The sequence below is a fragment of the Somniosus microcephalus genome, chromosome 19 (genome assembly GCF_052327205.1).
Source record: "Somniosus microcephalus isolate GS21.2 chromosome 19, FLI_Smic_1.0, whole genome shotgun sequence".
Taxonomy (NCBI): domain Eukaryota; kingdom Metazoa; phylum Chordata; class Chondrichthyes; order Squaliformes; family Somniosidae; genus Somniosus; species Somniosus microcephalus.
In genome coordinates, this window is record NC_141005.1 from 21586970 (window position 1) to 21604885 (window position 17916).

Consider the following 17916-nt stretch of genomic DNA (forward strand, 5'->3'; position numbering starts at 1 on the left):
TCCAGCAACTCCGACTGGGCAACAACAGCAACAATTCGCATTTATACAACACCTTTAATGTGGTAAAATGTCCCAAGGTGCTTCACAGGAGCGTTATCAAACAAAATTTGCCACCAAGCCACATAAGGACAGATGACCAAATGCTTGGTCAAAGAGGTAGGTTTTGAGGAGTGTCTTAAAGGGGGAGAGGTCGAGATTTAGGGAGGGAATTCCAGAGTTTAGAGCCTAGGCCACTGAAGGCACGGCTGCCAATGGTGGAGCGATTAAAATCAGGGATGTGCAAGAGGCTAGAATTGGAGGAGGGCAGAGATCTTGGAGGGTTGTAGGGCTGGAGGAGATTACAGAGATAGGGAGGGGTGAGGCCATGGAGGGATTTGCAAACAAGGGAACAAGAACAAGGCAAAGTAGTCGAGAGCAACCATAACCTATGAACAGTACGCCAGCAATGAATCAAAATTGGCAAGGGAAATAAAAATGACGGAAGATGAGAAGCTTGCTTTAATGCATACTTTCAGTGTAGCAGAGATTTCAGATCAGGCTGTAACATGTACTGGGTGTTTCCTGAAACATTCCCCAACCAGATACCAAAATCTCCCTCTTCAAATATTTCTGTAGCTTTCATCTACTTACGCCAATTGGTTTAAACATTTGTTGAATAGCTGTGTACCTACTTCCCGTTCTGCTACAGGTGATTGTTTAATCGAGCTGTCAGGCTTAAGAAATTCTATTTGATTTCAACTTGATGCATAATTGACAGTATGTGTTTTGGATTTGCTTTAGTGATCAATTATTTATGTAACTTGTATGGGCTGAGCATGCTCATCTTGGGAAATTGTGCACTGCTTTTAAAAAGGAAAGATTTGAGCATATGTAGTGGGATGTAGAAAATATAATGCATATTTACTACATATATTTTATACAGGTATATAAAAAAAACTATAGATTTTGCTTCCTTTTTCCACCAATGTTATTCCTTCTCTGCTGAAGATGTTAACTTCTTGATGCTTGAATATTCCATGGGCTCTAGCACCCACCCAATATCTTGCCCAAGTGATCATTCCTCAAGTGTCAGACTTGACAGTGAGTGTTGACAGATTATTTGACATCCAAGCCCAATCCTGTTTTACCCTGCATCCACACACACACATACTTGCCAGCAGGGGTCACTGAATAGTGATCAGGATTCGGAACCCTGGCTGTTTTCCCCTCCTTCTTAACCCAGGGGTACTAACGTGAATTGTAGCATCCCTACTGCCATCCAATTGAGATCACAAACTCAGTGCAGACCGTAGACTAGATCCTGGCACTTTCCTGGTCTATAAGTGTGCTGCTGAGTCAGACTTACCCAGGGAACCAAAATGTTAGGTTATATCGTCTTGCATAAATGTAAAAAAAATTGGCACTCCTTTTCTCTCTCAGCCTTTCATTCCTCTTTCCATCTACACACTTTTAAAATCGAAGGTGTTCGCCTCAGCTCAGTAAGAGAAGTGAGTCCCACTGTCAGAGGTGCCATCTTTCAGATGTTAACCTGAAGACCCGTCTTCCCTCTCAGATGTGCATAAAAGATCCCATGGCACTATTTCAAGAAGAGCAGAGGAGTTCTCCTGGTGTCCTGTCCACTATCACTAGAACAGATTGTCTGGTCATTTATCTCACTGCTGTTTGTGCGACCTTGCTGTACCCAAATTGGCTGCTGCGTTTGCCCACATTACAACAATAACACTTTAAAAGTATTTATCCTGAGGTTGCAAAAGAGGCTATATAAATGCATGTTCTTTTATTCTTTCTTAAGCTCTGTGCTGCCTCATCACTCCTTCCCCATTCGCCTGTCATTTCTCCTACTCTTGTCAATCATGATGGAGACTTGGCACTTACTTTGGTTTCTCAATTTAAAAAGAGCATTGCAGGGTTGTGTTTAAACAGTTGAGGTTTGGAGTTTCAGCTAATAGCTCTCCATATTCTATAGTTTTATATCAAAACATCTACTTCAGGATATTATTCAGGTGAAGAGCAGAGGTTCGCATATGTCACTGCAGACCACTAGTGGAAAGCTGATATAATTAGCAATGACTGTGAGAAACCTTCCACTCTACTCTGTGACATTGTCCAATCAAGGGGCTGACTAATTGACTTGATCGAAACCCTCGGCGAGTCTTGCTCCATAGCCTGTGGTTTTACCAGGGATCTGAAGTTGATGTGTGTGTGGGAGAGAAGACAAAGTCCAAGTCAGTACCTGCATCCCACCATTGTGTGGTGCAACAAGTTTTGTACATGATTAGATGCCTTTATGACGTAATGAATGTTACACAAATGCAAGTTATTGTGACATTTTGGGCTGGATTTTCATTCAGCAGTCAGGAAGGAGGCGGGACTACAACTTTCGGGTTTTAGTCCCGCCTCCATCGGCGTCTGGCCAATCGACGCGATTTTCCCTTGATTGACCTTGTTAAGCCCGCCCAGCGGGCTCAGCAGACCAATTAAGGGCCACCCGGCAACAGGTGACGTCACAGACTGAAATTTCATCTGTCAAGAGGTGTTGACAGATGAGATATCAGCGTTTTCACAGCTGTTTGAAGCTGTCAAACACTGACAGTCTTACTTCTAACCTGAGTCTTCTACGCAGACTCAGTTAGAACTGTCACCGGCACTGAAAGCTGAAGGCTGTCACTTTTGACAGTTCGCAGCCATTCAGCTTTCAGTGCCAGCTGAGTGATGGACTCCCGACGCCTAGAGGAAGAAAGGCTGTTAAGTACAGGTAATTTAAACTTCTTTACACACTTTAGACACACCAAACACACTTACCTTTGCACTCATGCACCCATCACTCACCTGTACACCGACATCTCGACCCCTCCAAGTCCTTCAACCCGACGGCCCGCCTGCTCTAACCTGGCGTGGTTTGGAGCCGTCGGGAATCCCACACGACACCCCTCAAAATAGGGATTAGGCTAAAAACTGCCTGTTAACTACCTGTTAACAGGTAGTTAATTGGCACTAATCCCTTCCCGCCTCGGGTCGGCGGGTCCCAGTGCGGGGCGGGTACCCGCCTCCTTTGAAACTTGCATGGAGGCGGGTTTTGGGCGGGATGGTGTCGGGACCCCCGAATTCGGGATTTTTGCCCCCCGCACGCCTAAAAGCCCGCCTCACGGCACACTGAAAATCTGGCCCTTTGTATTTACATTGTGTATAAAAGCATCTGTGCTTAAAAGGGCACTGTCAAGAGCCAAGATCACGCTAGTGATAAGAAGTTGGGTGGATGCTGTTGAATCTATTAAAAATTGAATAGACTTTCAAACACTGTTCCACTATAAACTTTATTTGCTACCCCCCTTCTCCTAAAGGCACTGACTCACACAAGGTGTGGTTCCACAGGCACTGACAGCCCTCTTGTACCTCACCCAAATGGACATTCTTGTTTGCAGTAACGGTGAATGTTGTCAGCATAATTCAACTGTGAGGACATTACAGCCCAGCCTGTTCCAGTCCTTAACCGGCATTCACACATACGAGGGATCGAATATGCGATTTTCTGTTACATGCTACATTTGCTGACTGACCCATTGGGGAAGCTAAATCTACCTTTTTCAATAGAATACAAGATTAAAATTGTGCTGCAGATGATGTAGTATTTGGTGCCCAAAATGGCTCTGTAACAGCATCGTTTGTGAACCAGAGCTGTTCCTGGAAATAAAGCTGCCTGAAACGTTCCAACTGAGATGCTTACTCATCGACGCATCTCTGGAAATTTTTATATTTTACTGCCAGAATCCCAACTCTGTTTCTGAAACTTTTAACACCATACATCAACTAATCATTACATGCTGTGATTACATTACTAGCTGCAGCCCAAAGTTCCACAGAGCTGCAATAATGCTATATCTGATCCTATGGAATTCTTCAGAAAATAATCTGTCATATTGCCAACCAAGTGACGTCGGTGTGTGTGTGGAAGTTAATTTTCTTTGCATATAAAATTTAATATTCAGTTTTAACACTTGGGTTTCATTAGTAGATATACCATGGATTTTACTTGTGCCAACAGTAAAACATTTTGGATAGAGTTTCACAAGGATTGACAGTGAAGTTTACTTGCTTACTTACTTTGGAAGGGTTTATAGAGTGATAAACAGTGCTGGGTGGGTAGATTCACTCTCTGGAATACTTCCACTGTGAGTGTGCTTGGTTAACAAGTATGGAGGAAGTATTTTCTTCCTCGAAGTGTAAGTTTTTGGATCTGTTACTTGGCAAGTGAAAAACAAAAATGGCTCCCATCCAGCCTTTTACTCCCAAGACTGCTCTTGTCCAGCTTTGAATTCCTGCTGCCTCCTAACTAAAAGCTGTTGGATGTATTTATATTCTATCAATTCTCACTGATAACTTGGACCCACGCCTCTGTCTCCTCCAGGCACATTTCCTGCAATGCCCTCCTGAAAGGTCTTCTGAGCTCCACTCGACACAAATACCAATTCTCCAAATCAATTCATCCTAACCTGCATTAGGTCCCACTTGCCTATTACCCCAGTCCTTGCTGGCTCCCCAACCCCCAGCACATTGAATTGAACATCTTTGTTCTCATTTACAAATCCCTCCAAAGGCTTGCCTGACACTACCTCTGCAATTCCATCCAACCCTATGTGCTAGACCACACCCTCTGCTCTCCCTCCATTGCATCATATATCTCTGTGTTCTACTATTGCTGGCACAGCTTTCAGCTGTCTTGGTCCCATACTCTGGAAATCCCTTTGTAAATCCCTCAGCCTTGCCTCCCTCCTCATCTTGAAAGACCTTCTCAAACCATACCTCTTCAACGAATCCTTCAGTCACTTATACTCAGTCTGCTATGGCTCAAAGTCCATTCTTGCCTCTGTGAAGAACTTGGGTGGTCCATTCATTTTGCTGTATGCTTTTGGTGTCGCTGCTGCTAAGTGATCTTGAACCACAGAACATGGCTTGAAAGTGTGTTATTGTCCGCTGGCCCTTGCTATTTGATATACAATCTATTTTAATGGGAAATTATTGTACAAAAAAAAACTTTTTTGATAAACTGAGATGTATAGGTTGTGAACTGGCATTAGAGAGAAATTGCAGGATTAAATTAACCTGAGCATTTGTCAAAGAGTTAAAAAAATCAACCAAGTGTTTCAACCTCCAGGTACTAGGAATAGCACACTGTAGAGAGGCACTAGTAGTTCTGTTAGTTTTATTAGTTTCGCCATTTTTATCAGTTGAGTTTTTTTTTGTCAAGTTCTTCCCTCTTCTCTGGAAAGGTTTGACTGTTGCTGGAATATGGTTCCAAGACACCGGCAGCCCTCCTTTACTTCACCTAAGTGGCCATTCTTCATGTGTGAGCAATGTCAGTAAGCAGGGGCTTCACAACTGACCTGACCTGATTTTCACATACAAGCATTTTCCAGCAGAAGTTATTGGACAGTGTTCAGGTGTTGGAATTCTGGTTGGTTCCTCCACCCTCCTTCCTCCAGGGCGCTCAAGCCAATTGTAATGCCCTAACTGCTGTCCAAGCTGACATCGGCTCAACACAGACCATGAATCATCATAAACCTTCTGGTCTGTATGTCTTAGTGCTACATTGGGTGGGGCGTTTACATACTGGGTCGGCTGAGAGCCCTGCAGGTGAATAGTGTACGGTTTCCACGGGCATCAGCAACCCTCCAGTACTTCTCCCAAGTGCAAATTCTTCACCTGTGTGGTTAAACATTGCGTGTTGACACACTATTCAGGGGGCGGAGGGCACATCACAACCATGATGATCCTACAGTCATCTAATGTCCACATAACTGTACTCTTTATCAAAGTGTTGGTGGATTGCACTCAAGAGTGGAATCTATGGTTGATTTCCCTTCCCCAACCGAGGGGCACAGACCCCAAGTGTAGCAACCTCCTACCTCTCCAATTAATCCATTGCAGATTGGCAATTAAATCTGGGTCTTCCTACTCGGTAGGACTTAATTGTACACTTTGCCAACTGAACCAATTAGTGAGCCTTAACCCATGCTCTCCTTTTTGAAATATCGTGACACAATAATTTCTGTTATCAGATGCTAACATTGTAATTTAAGTTGCTCTTTAACTCCTCTTGCGTCACTCATAGTAAGCTCTCAGTCCCGGAACTCAAAGTGTTCTTTATGCTCAAGCTATTCAGAGCAATGCTTGAGCCTATAATTGGGTAGTTGCTGTCATTATAAACATTCCTTTCTGGAATGGCCAGTGTTTGTGGGTTTGCTTAACCTTTTTATTCTCTGACCTTATATTACTGACATCTTCAGTTACTACCTAACATCACAATATTGACCATATTTATATTTTTGATAATTTGACAATGACCTTCATTACGGATGTCCAGTGTTATGAATTGAGTTAAGACATGGATCCCAAGGCTTTTCTGGAACCTGAATGCATCTCATGTACGACCCTTAAAACTGGTAGAAATAAATGAGACTTTCATCCCATTGGACTGGATTACAGCTCAGGTCCCATAGCTGATAATGGCTCAGATTTTGCTGTCGAAATAACGGCGAGTTTAATGGCGCTCACTGTTATTAATGTGTAAATCGTTCAGCAACTTGTGGCGAGGAAGAGATAACCCATGAGCTGCAAATCGCCACAAGTTGCTGGATGACTTGTGCCACTCTGCCATTAGCCTCGCAAAAAAGGGCAGCTCACCCTCAACCTCCCAGAGTTTCATGAAATTGCTGCATTTGCGCATTAGTTCCAATTAAACTCGCCACAGAAAGTTAGGGCTGCTACATAACAGTGTAATTACCTTTTTAATTAGGAGATTTATGTTTCTACAATGCCAATCAACCTCTCCAGCCCAGAAAGGGAACAATTTAAACTGTGGAGTCTTATTTCTACAGGTAGTAAATTATTATTAGAGATTTAAAAATGTTTTAATTTAATTCTTTTTCTTACTTTTCCTGTCTTTTTTTCTCTCTCTTAATCCAATCTTTCTTTCCCTCTTTTAATTTCTTTTGGTGCCTGATTTGACGAATTAACCCTATTTTCATCTTGTTATTCCCGTTTCTTTCTCAATCCTTAAATCTCATTGGTTAAGGAGATAGACGGTTGGTCCCATCATTCACCAACGTTCCATGGAGTGCATCATCTCCCCGGCCGATGTAATTTTAATTAAATTTGATAAGTTTTATTTAAATTTCTATTAATTTACAGTTAATTGGTTCAACAAAAAGACCAACGTCCCAGATGTCCCGTTGCCCTCTCCGTGCTGTTAACAGCTCGCACTTCCGGCAACTTACAGGGTGAAACTTTTTCGAGGTGAAGGGTGAGGGAAAAAGTCTAATTAACGGAGCACACCGTGAGATGCCCCACTCCAGCAAAGTCTGGGTCATTGTTTTTCTACTCTATTGCACTGTTCAATTCATCAACACCAATTCAGGCTCATTAGAACTCTGATCTTCAGTTTGACCCCACACCATAGCCTTCCATAGCCTTAACTGTTTTGTTATCAAATAAACCCACCCTTCACTTCCTGGACTGTAACCTCATTTTGGGCTGTACCTCAAAATTAGGAAACCAATCTACTTTAATAGCTCCCCCACTTTGTCGAGATGGTATATCCACCAATTGATATTGTACACTCTACAAGGTTCCAGGTTCGATTTCCTGGTATCGAGATAGTTGATCACATTGCGCAGCACGGTGACACTCTGAATGGCCTTTAACTTATATCGTCTTCCTGTTGTACAGCAATTGGTAAAAGGTTTTTAAAATCTACCTAACGAGACAAAAAACAAACTCTCTCCGCCCCTTCGTTGAAGACAATAAAGTTTTTGTTCATGGATTATGATTTGTTAGAGCGTCTTGCCAACGGCAGCAGGTTTATATTTTAATTGGCTCCGTATAAGAGGTGGTTTTCCAGTCAGACATGGGCGTGAGCAGGTCCCAGACCGTCTGCTGGTTTTTATTGATTGTATTGTATATCTGAGCATCGAGAAGTTGGATCTATGAGAAGCGAGAGCTTGAGGTTTGTGTTATTATTGTATTTAAGGTTTAAAGAGAGGCATGGACGGACATATGTGTGGACATAATATAAGCTGCGGACTTCGTATTTGCTATAGAGTTTCAGATGAAGGTGCTGGGATTTATAAGGGCTGTTTTGCGCGCGCAAGATTTTGCACTCCATCAGTTTGAATTTTTTCTCCTCCACAGTTCAAGTTAAGGTGCTGTCAGCCCCTTGAGCCTGTTCTGCCATTCAATTAGATAGATCATGGTTGATCTGTATCTTAACTCCATCGACTCGCCTTGGTTCTGAAACCCTTAGTACTCTTGCCTAACAAAAACCTAGCAATCTCAGTTTTGAAAGTTTCAACTGACCTAGCCTCAACAGCTTTTTGGGAGGAGAGTTTAAGATTTCCACTACCTTATGTGTGATGAAGTGCTTCCTGACATCACCCCTGAACAGCCTAGCTCTAATTTTACAGTTATGCTCTCTTGTTCTGGAATCCCCCATCAGAGGAAATAATTTCTCTCTACCCTATCAAATCCTTTAATTATCTTAAACACCTCAATGAGATCATCCCTTAGCCTTCTATACTCAAGGGACTACAAGCCTGGTATCGGCAATCTGTCCTAATAATTTAACCCTTTTAGTCCCGGTGTCATTCTGGTTAATCTGTGCTGCATCCCCTCCAAGGCCAATACATCCTTCCTGAGTTGTGGTGCCCAGAACTGAACGCAGTACTCCAGATGGGGTCTAACCAGAGCTATCGTGAGTGTTCTGAAAGGTTTCTGAATAACGACAGCAATCCAAGAACCCTGGAACAGGAACGATATCCAAAAGAGCTGTCCACACCTGCTCAGTGAGCTGTATGGGCTGGGCAGTAACAGACAGGCTACTCATTGCAATAACATTTGCAAAGTTTGCAAACATTACATGATCAAACCTCCAGGAGTACATCCAACCAGAATTGGCAACCGTACAAGTAGCCTGCCAGCATTCATTGTCTAGACTTGCTAAGGAAGATTGGGAAAAGTACTGAAGGACACCTGTGGAACCATACCTTAGCAAAACTGAGCAACTTCAAGAGAGGAAAATTGGGGTAAGGAGGCAGAAGAGGGCAAGAAAGTCAACGAAATCACCTGACCCAGCTATGTTTGATCATTGTGACTGGTACATAGTATGAACCACCAGTCCATCTGTCAATCACAAACCCAACTCGCTGCGGCCCGTGGCATGGCGGGATGGTTGTTCTGGCTGCCTGCCTCCCTTCCGTGGCCTTGTCCCCACCCAGGTGGGCATGGAGAAGGTGTCCACCGGTATGCTTGAGGCTTTCTGCAACCAGTGGGCACTGCAGGGACAGAAGGCTCAAACTGGATCCTTGGGGTAATATTAAAAACATAATAATCAGGAGTAGGCCATACAGCCCCTTGAGCCTGCTCCCCCATTCAATAAGATCATGGCTAATCTTCGACCTCAACTCCACTTTCCTGCCCTATCCCCACATGCCTTAATTCCTTTAGATTTCCTTAATATCCACAAATATAATACATTTTATACGTTTCCTTTGTTTTACGGTTTAGTTGCTCGATAGCTATGCCTTTATTTGATGACAGTGGGACAAGCAACCCAGTGTCTCTCCTCATGGGTCTTATCAGAAAAGGCACACCCAACTGGCTTCCACTGGATCACACTGTGATTGGTTGAAATACCTGTCCATCACGCGTTGGCCCCGCCTAAATCCACGCACTCACCTAACCGTAAATGTAAATGGTGGCCTATCGGCGAGTTAATCGCGTGGGGAAAACCTTCTCATTTCTGGAACCAATATTGCACCGGGGCACTTTTCAATAAACACTGGCGGCGACGACGACGACCAACCCCGCCCGTCTCTGGCCCGACCATCGCTCATTCCTCCAGCCACTTGCCGCTTCCATATTAGGGCTCCCGGATGCTACTGGATGGGGAGGAGAGGGGGAAACCCGCGATTGGCTGGCCGGGCTGTCAATCAGGCGAGGGCGGTGCCTGTTCCCCGGGGCCCGAGAGCCGAGGCTGCGCAGGCGCGCTGGGCGCAGGGCGTTGCTTCCGGCGGGCTCAGTGGCGGTTTGCGAGTGAGGAGCGAAGCGCTCGGAGCCCGGCGATAGCGCGACACATTGACACACACACACACAGCGAGAGAGAGAGAGAAATAAAGGAGTCAAAACTCGAGGTAAATGGCACCGCGAACTCGGGCTGAGGGAGGCTTGAAATACTGCCGGCAGCGAAGCTCGTTATGAACGGGGATATTTCTGATTCTGTAAATCTGGCATCGGCGCTGGAGAGTTGGCATAGTTACTGTGGGGACCACGAGAGCCATGCAGAGACACTGAGGGGAATGAATGAGCTGCATCCAGGGGCTGCTCAGCTGAGGGTCCCTGCTCTTCATCCTCACTGTGTTTGCCGAAGCCTTTTTTTTGGTTGTAGTTTGCGTTTGTGTAGATTTTTTTTTGGGGTGGGGGCAATTTAATGGTTAAAAGGTTTCCAACTGTATTGGTTTTCAGTTGTGGATGTTGGTAGGGAATCAATATCGGAATTGGTGGGGAGACGTGAGTTTTTTTTAAGGAGTAGTATGTGCAGTAATTAAAACGAAAACTTAATTGAGGATTGAGACGAGCACTTTTTCTGATTTATTGTATTCAGTATTTAAATTCGGAATTGATGTGCAGTTTGGATGTTTGATGTGTTAAATGAATTGCACCTTGATGGTGAGAAGCACAAGTTATTCTATTTAAGAGGAAACATATATTTAATGTGATTTAAAAAAAAAAAAAAATGTAATGCATCTTTTTTGATAAGTTATGGTATTCAGTGTTAAGTCCTTTTTGTGAGTGTTTTGTACCATTGATCCATTGCTTTGGGAATTACCCATGTGTGACCTATGTACCAAATTAGTAGTAGTTGTTTTAAGGCTTTATATTGTAAAAATTGGTTAATAACCTATATCTAATGTACAGGCTTGATTGAAAGAAAAGGGACACATTTGGAGAGTGGGGATGAGATGGAAAGCTTTTACAGAAAGTTGAAGGGTTGAACAGTTTGTGACTACCTGAGTGGTATGTTTTTTGAACTGCAAGAGTTTGGGTGTGTAGTTGGTCCTCATCCTTGTTATAGTTGCATTGGCACAGGAGGCACAATGTGTTTTGAGTTTCTGTAAACTTTGCATTAAAAAAATATATATAAAAGATCCATGAATTGTATTGTCACCTCCAGTAGTTTTCTAGACTTGTAACTCTCCATAGTGTTAAATGCCGGGATGTCAACAGGCCAAACCTATCTGTCTCTGAAATGCTGTAGGATTAACATGGGACAGTTAGGTGCTCAGCATGTGCGACACCTGGTCTGATCATGATTTTTCCAATCAGGATTGATCCTTATGCTGTCTGATATTTTGGGTGACTGGACTGCTAATGTGTTAAAGTTGCAAAAAAGCTTAAATAGCATTGTTGTATCCTCGAGAGTTCAAAGCGTCATTACCAATTTAAAGAAATCAAGCCTGTAATGAATGGAGGATAATGGTTGGGAGTGATCTTATTCAGGAGCTCAGATGACAGCAAACCTCATGAGCTTTGCTCTTGTAGTTTTAGGACAGACATCTGAGGTGAGATGGCAGTCTTTGTAGATATACATTATAAATTGGCTTTTTGTTTAAGATTTTAGCTGGTAGCAGGTGTTGTAAATGGCCAAAGGCAATATACTGTATGCAATGTACACATTGAAGGGATGTGATAAAAAAACTACAAATTTAATTAAGTTAATTACTGTAAAATCCAGTTGATGTGAATTTTCTCATTAGTGATGCCACTTTGTCATTGCTTGCTGTAGAATGGAGGGGGTTGAGGAAGAAGAGATTGGCTTAGAGGAGTTACTGAGCTTAAATGAAAGCTGAATTGACATTACAGTATTTTGTCATTGATATTATTTAGTCATTAATATTGGGTGCTTCAGCAGTCTTGTTTTAAACCTCTTAATTCAGGCCTCTTTACTGTTCCTACTCTATGCCTACAGTGAAGGACCCTGTCTGTCCCATTTTATTTCTCACCAACTATTTTTTGTACTGTAAACCTTGTTCCTCACAATGTCGACTTTAAAATCCTTGGCCTCATTTTCAACCCTTTCTGTGGTCTCACTTGTCCCAACCTATGCAGTCTTGTCTCACCTTGCATCCCAGCAGGCAAGTTATGCTCTTCCAGCTCTAGTCTACTGATCATTTGCTTCATTAGTGGCAGAGCCCTCCGCAATCGTACCCCTGCATTCTGAATTCTCTTCCTAAATCTATTGCCTTACTGCCTCTCAGCACCGAAAACCCCCTGAAAATCTAGGTGTTTGTACTTTTGGCTACCTTCCCTTATTGCTCAGGTCTCCCTTCTCTCTCCTTTCTTCCCCTTCCTTCCTACCCCTGTAAAACTCCTTAGGACATTTCATTGAATTAAAGATACTTAAAGTGCAAATTTAAATTTGATCCCTTGCTGGGAGACCGCGATGAATGTCAACTGGTTATTTGACAACACAACAGAGCCCAAAGCTGTCTCCATCCACTGTCCACAATATGTATGGTTCCAGCAGTGGTTGCTGGATAATGATTAGGAGGAAGAATTCCTGGGTGCTTTTCCAATAGTGAAGTCTGCCCCATGACTAGTAGCTTGACGTCATGAACCTGCAGATGACTAACCAAGTGTTTGTTTCCAGGCCACCTGTTGTCACCATAATACAATCTCCAACTATCTAAACATTTTACATCAAAGTAAATGGAGATGATGCCAGATACTTCCACACATTGAGCTTGACCGTGTCGGCCATGGCTCAGTGGGTAGCACCCTCGCCTCTGAGTCAGAAAGTTGGGGGTTCAAGTCCCGCTCCAGACACTTGAGCCCAAAAATCTAGGCTGACACTCCCAGTGCAATACTGAGGGAGTACTGCACTGTTGGAGATGCCATCTTTTAGATGATACTTTAAACCGAGGCCCCGTCTGCTCACTCAGGTGGATGTAAAAGATCCCATGGCACTATTTTGAAGAGCAGCAGGGGAGTTATCCCTGGTGTCCTGGGCCAATATTTATCCCTCAACCAACATCACTAAACCAAATTATCCGGTCATTATCACATTGCTGTTTGTGGGAGCTTGCTGTGTGCAAATGGCTGCTGCGTTTCCTACATTACAACAGGGACTACACTTCAAAAGTGCTTTGTTAGCTGTAAAGCACTTTGTGACGCCCGGTAGTCGTGAAGGGCGCTATATAAATGCAAGTCTGTCTTGTGTGTGCCTGTCTACCTGAGATCAACTAACTCAGCGCAGACCAAGGACCAAATCTGGGACCTCCTTGGTCTGCATTACTGCGTTCCATGCTAAGCAGTGCTGTTACTAATTGAGATGTCAGAAGTGCCAACGATTTTATTTTTACACTGTTATCCTAGTTGTGTTGGCTACCCGCTAAGCCTGTTGCAGATAGAATCTCAAATTGACCAAAGCCTCAAGTGAGTGACTCAGTCCTGTGAGTTCCAAAATGGAAAAGAATATTTTCATTGTTTTCAGTTTTAAAATGCTGTGTTTGGGTGATCATTGCATAGTGTATGTACTGTTTTGAGCTGCCAAGAATGCCCAGTCTTTCCACTGGGTCTCCCCTTCCTTTACTAAGAGGAAGCCCTGGGACCTCAGAACTGAAAAGCCCGAAGCGCACTAGTCGTGATGACATGGCCATAAATGGCTCCACATTAGCATAAGAATTGCCGTTTGCTATTGTCCATTTAAAAAGTGGCTTTAATTTACCGGTTAATTGTGACTGAGTCATGGGATGTTAGAATGAGCTTCATTGTTGGTATACTGTGCAGAAATGACAAAATATCTTAATTAAATAAAATGCTGTAAATATCCTTATTCACTGCAGCGAGGGATTGATTCCTGAATTTTGCCTCTAGTGTTTCTTGCCACAGTCTCTGAAGTGTGTTCCATATATTAAACTTTGATTGCTTTCTTTAAAGTCTTATTACCAATATTTTTAATGAAAAAATGTAATCCAAGCATTCAATTCATTTTTTTAAATAGTTTTTAAATGCTGGATCTGCATGTTGCAGCTGCAGATACCAATCCTGATTTATTGAGCGATAAAAGAATCGAAAGGGCACTGCTACCTCTGGAGACTCTGAGCCCCACCAAAAGAGATGCCTTTTTTTTGTCGGTGGCAACAGGTGGCAATGTAAACAGTGCTGCTGCGGGTACAGCAATCATTTTTGGTGACATCTTCAGCAGCCTTAGTTTGTGGTTTCCTCCAACATTAAGGAAGGTATGTCAGGCAAAAGTGAAGTTGAAAAGCACAACTGTAAAATTCCTGTGCTTGCACACTTTTTTTTTCCGTGTAGTTGCTGAAGAGTCTGCCATTTATTACCAGGGTGAGATTCCATATCCTCGGGAAGCTGGGTGATGTGATTTTATTGTGCTGTGAAAGAACACTCAGTGGGACTTGAGGTGAAGGTGAATGAGGACGGGTAGTCAGCCCATCTGTCATTCATAAAGAAAGACTTGTGTTTATGCAGCACCTTTCACGACCTCCGGACGTCTCCAAGCGCTTTATAACCAATGAAGTATTTTTTGAAGCGTAGTCACTGTTGTAATGTAACAAAACGTGACAGCCAATTTGCGCACAGCAAGGTCCCACAAACGGCAATGAAATAAATGACCAGATCACCTGTTTTAGGTGTTGGTTGGGGGATAAATATTGAGCAGGACACCGGGAGTGTTCCCCATCTGCTCTTTGAATAGTGCCATGGGATCTTTTATATCCACCTGCGGGCGGAAAGACCCTGCAGGTGCCCGCCTCCCCCTTCCATGTTGCAATATTTTTTTCTTAAATGATCCACGGGTTTCACATTTACACTGCTAAATTTGGCTTTCTTATTCATGGGCCTGCAATTGTCACCGAGACCAAATTTAGCAGTGTAAGCATGAAGGGCTGGCCTACACAACAACTTGCATTTATATAGCATCTTAACATAGTAAAACGTCCCAAGGCGCTTCGCAGGAGTGTTATTAAACTTGACACCGAATCACACAGTAATACTAGGACAGGTGACCAAAAACTTGGTCTTTCTAGAGCATCTTAAAGGAGGAGGGAGAGGTGGAGAGGTTTAGGGAGGGAATTCCAGAGCTTAGGGCCTAGGCAGCTGAAAGCACAAGTCACCAATGGTGGCACTGGACTTATAAGTTTGAAAGCGCTGTTGAATTTTATCTAGATGAATTCAATTCTGAAAAGTAATAACATTTACAACTTTTAGTGCACCAAACTGCAACAAGCTAATAATTTAACTAGAGGGAGAAACATTTTAATGTAAACAGAAAATGCTGGAATTACTCAGCAGGCTAGGTAGCATATGTGGAGAGCGAAACAGCGTTAATGTTTCAGGTCAATGACCTTTCGTCAGACCTGGAAGAAGTTAAAGATTTAACAGTTTATAAGTGGAACAGTGTAGGAGGCAGAGGTCAGAGTGGGACGGAGAATTAAAATGGCAAGCGACCGGAAGCTCAGGGTCACACTTGCAGATTGAAGCTCAGAAAAGCGATCACCCAGGATCTTTTTGGGCCATCCAAGCAATGTTTGTTGCTCTAGATCAATAATACTGCTAGTATCTTGCCCCAGGCTGGCTGGAGAGTGGAATATGCATTTTCTTTAGCTGAGGCATTTTGTTTTCAGTGAGCATTCAGCCCAGTGCCAGAATGAAAGATTAAAAATTGTTGGCACTGATCCTCGCCACTCTTTTTCACGAGAGGCTCATAAAAACACGGGATGTTCGGCATAATTTGTATCCTACTTTCAAACTGTATGAATGACTTGTCTTGCCTGCAGCAAGTCTGGATCTGCTTTGGAACTCATAATATTCTTCAGAGACATTCGAAACAGTGAAAGTATTGGAATGACACGATTAGGACCTCCGTTCTGAGCTTGATTTAATGTTTACAGGCCCTTTCCAATACTGTTTACATCACAGTACTGGTGTCTGAGGCAGCCGTGCCCTCAGTTGCAGCACTGTAACATTGACACTGGTGTCTGTGACAGCACAGCTACCGTGGGCCACTCTTTCTAATTCAGTTTGCAGTCTGCCCAAACACTCCAGGGAAGGTCCATGCTTTGAAATATGGTCAGGGGAACGTGACTTGGAAGCATTTTCTGCAGTGTTGTTGCTGGTGACTTCATTGCTTCCAGTGGAAGCGATTCTGTAATATAAGCACAACACAGTGCAACTGCTTCTTTAGGAGCTGTATAGAACATGGGGTGGAGAACACATTATTTAACACAAAATCAACATCCTGTCTCTCTCATTACTGCGCAGCCCAGTGAGTGTGTTGCTCTTCTCATTTGGTCTGGTTCTTTTGTCATTTTTATGTTCTCTTCATGTGCATGGCAAATCTTTGTTCTGCAAATGACCTGCCACATTATGGTTATCTTTTAAATATTTCTTGTGTAAAAGAAGTATCTGACTACTTGATTTTAAAAGTGACCACCAAGCAGGGAAAAGGGAGAAGCTTTTAAGTGGTGACTCAAAAAAAAAAAAAAAAAAGAAAGTGAAGGCAAAGTGGTTTTCCAGAGAGAATTTTAGAAGGTGGAAGGGTAGTGACTGACCTATGATGGTGGAGCAATAAACCACAGCAGTCCAGAGTCAGAGGAGTGAATGGTATGGGCGTATGGCTGACTAAGGTGAGGACATGGATAGATTTAAACAGGAGGCCAAGAATCTTGGAGCCAAGTTTGAAACTGGGGCACAAGGAGCCAGTGGATCTTGGCAAGGGTGGAGATGATGGGTGTGTTGGACTTTGTAGGTGTCGGCCTTTCCTCGGTGGTAGCACTCAAGTCCGAAGGTTGTACATTCAAGCCCCACTCCAGAGATTTGAGCACATAATGCAGGGTGACACTCCAGCTTTCAGATGAGATATTAAACTGAGGCCCGCTCTGCCCCCTCAGGTGGACGTAAAAGATCCCGTGCCACTACTCGAAGAAAAGCAGGGGATTTCTCCTGATGTCCTGACCAATATTTATCCTTCAATCGACATCATCTGGTCGTGCTGCTTCTTGATGTTTTGGGAGCTTGCTGTGCACAATTTGGTTGCCACTTCAAAAATACTTAATTGGCTGTAAAGCACTTTTTGATGCCCTGTGGTCATGAAAGACACTATGTAAATGCAAGTCTTTTCCTTGTACGGGAGAGGACTTGGTGCCACAAAGTTCTGGATCAGTTGAAGTTTCTAAAAGGTGTACGACAACAACTTGCATTTATATTGCACCTTTTAACATGGTGAAACATTCCAATGCGCTTCACAGGAGCTTAATTGGCTAAAAAAATTGATACTGTTCCAAAGAAGGAGACATTGGGGCAGGTGAACAAAATTTTGATCAGAGTTGGGTTTTAAGGAGAATCTGAAAGGAGGACAGAGGTGGAGTGAATTCCAGAGCTTAGGGCCTTGGCAGCTGAAGGCACGGCCGCTAATGGTGGAGCGATGAAAATTGGGCATGCGCAAGAGGTCCAAATTGGAGGAACGCAGAGTTTTTGGTGGCTTGTAGAGCTGAAGGAGATTAGAGATGGGGAGGGGTGAGGCCATGAAGAGATTTGCGAGTCCAAAGATGTGCGGGTTAGGATGATTGGCTATGATAAATTGACCCTTCGTGTTAGGGGGATTAAATACGTGGGGTTACTGGGATATGTGTTGGTGTAGGGGTTACGGGGATCGGGTGGGATATGTGTCGGTGCAGGCTCGATGGGCCGAAATGGCCTCTATCTGCACTGTGGGGTTTCTGTGATTTGAACACCAGGGTGAGAATTTTAAATTCCAATGTAGGTCAGGAGCACGGAGGTGATGTTAGCAAACGCTCTAGAACATTCATTGCATAATTTCTCCAAGCCTTGTATGTGTGTATATAT

General features: G+C 43.4%; 1 protein-coding gene across 5 annotated transcripts in view; it reads left to right on the top strand.

The window, feature by feature from the left end:
* coro1cb (coronin, actin binding protein, 1Cb) overlaps positions 1–17916 on the top strand; it is a 200612-nt gene that overhangs the window by 11956 nt on the left and 170740 nt on the right. For 2 of the 5 annotated variants that reach the window (XM_085961356.1, XM_085961357.1), the window contains exon 1: positions 10099–10184. The exons of 1 other annotated variant lie outside the window; for it this stretch is intronic. The gene's annotated coding sequence lies outside the window, so the exon portion shown is untranslated. Of the gene's footprint in view, positions 1–7979; positions 8003–10053; positions 10185–17916 lie in introns of those variants that run through there. 2 more of the 5 variants (XM_085961358.1, XM_085961355.1) reach the window with 2 other exon arrangements.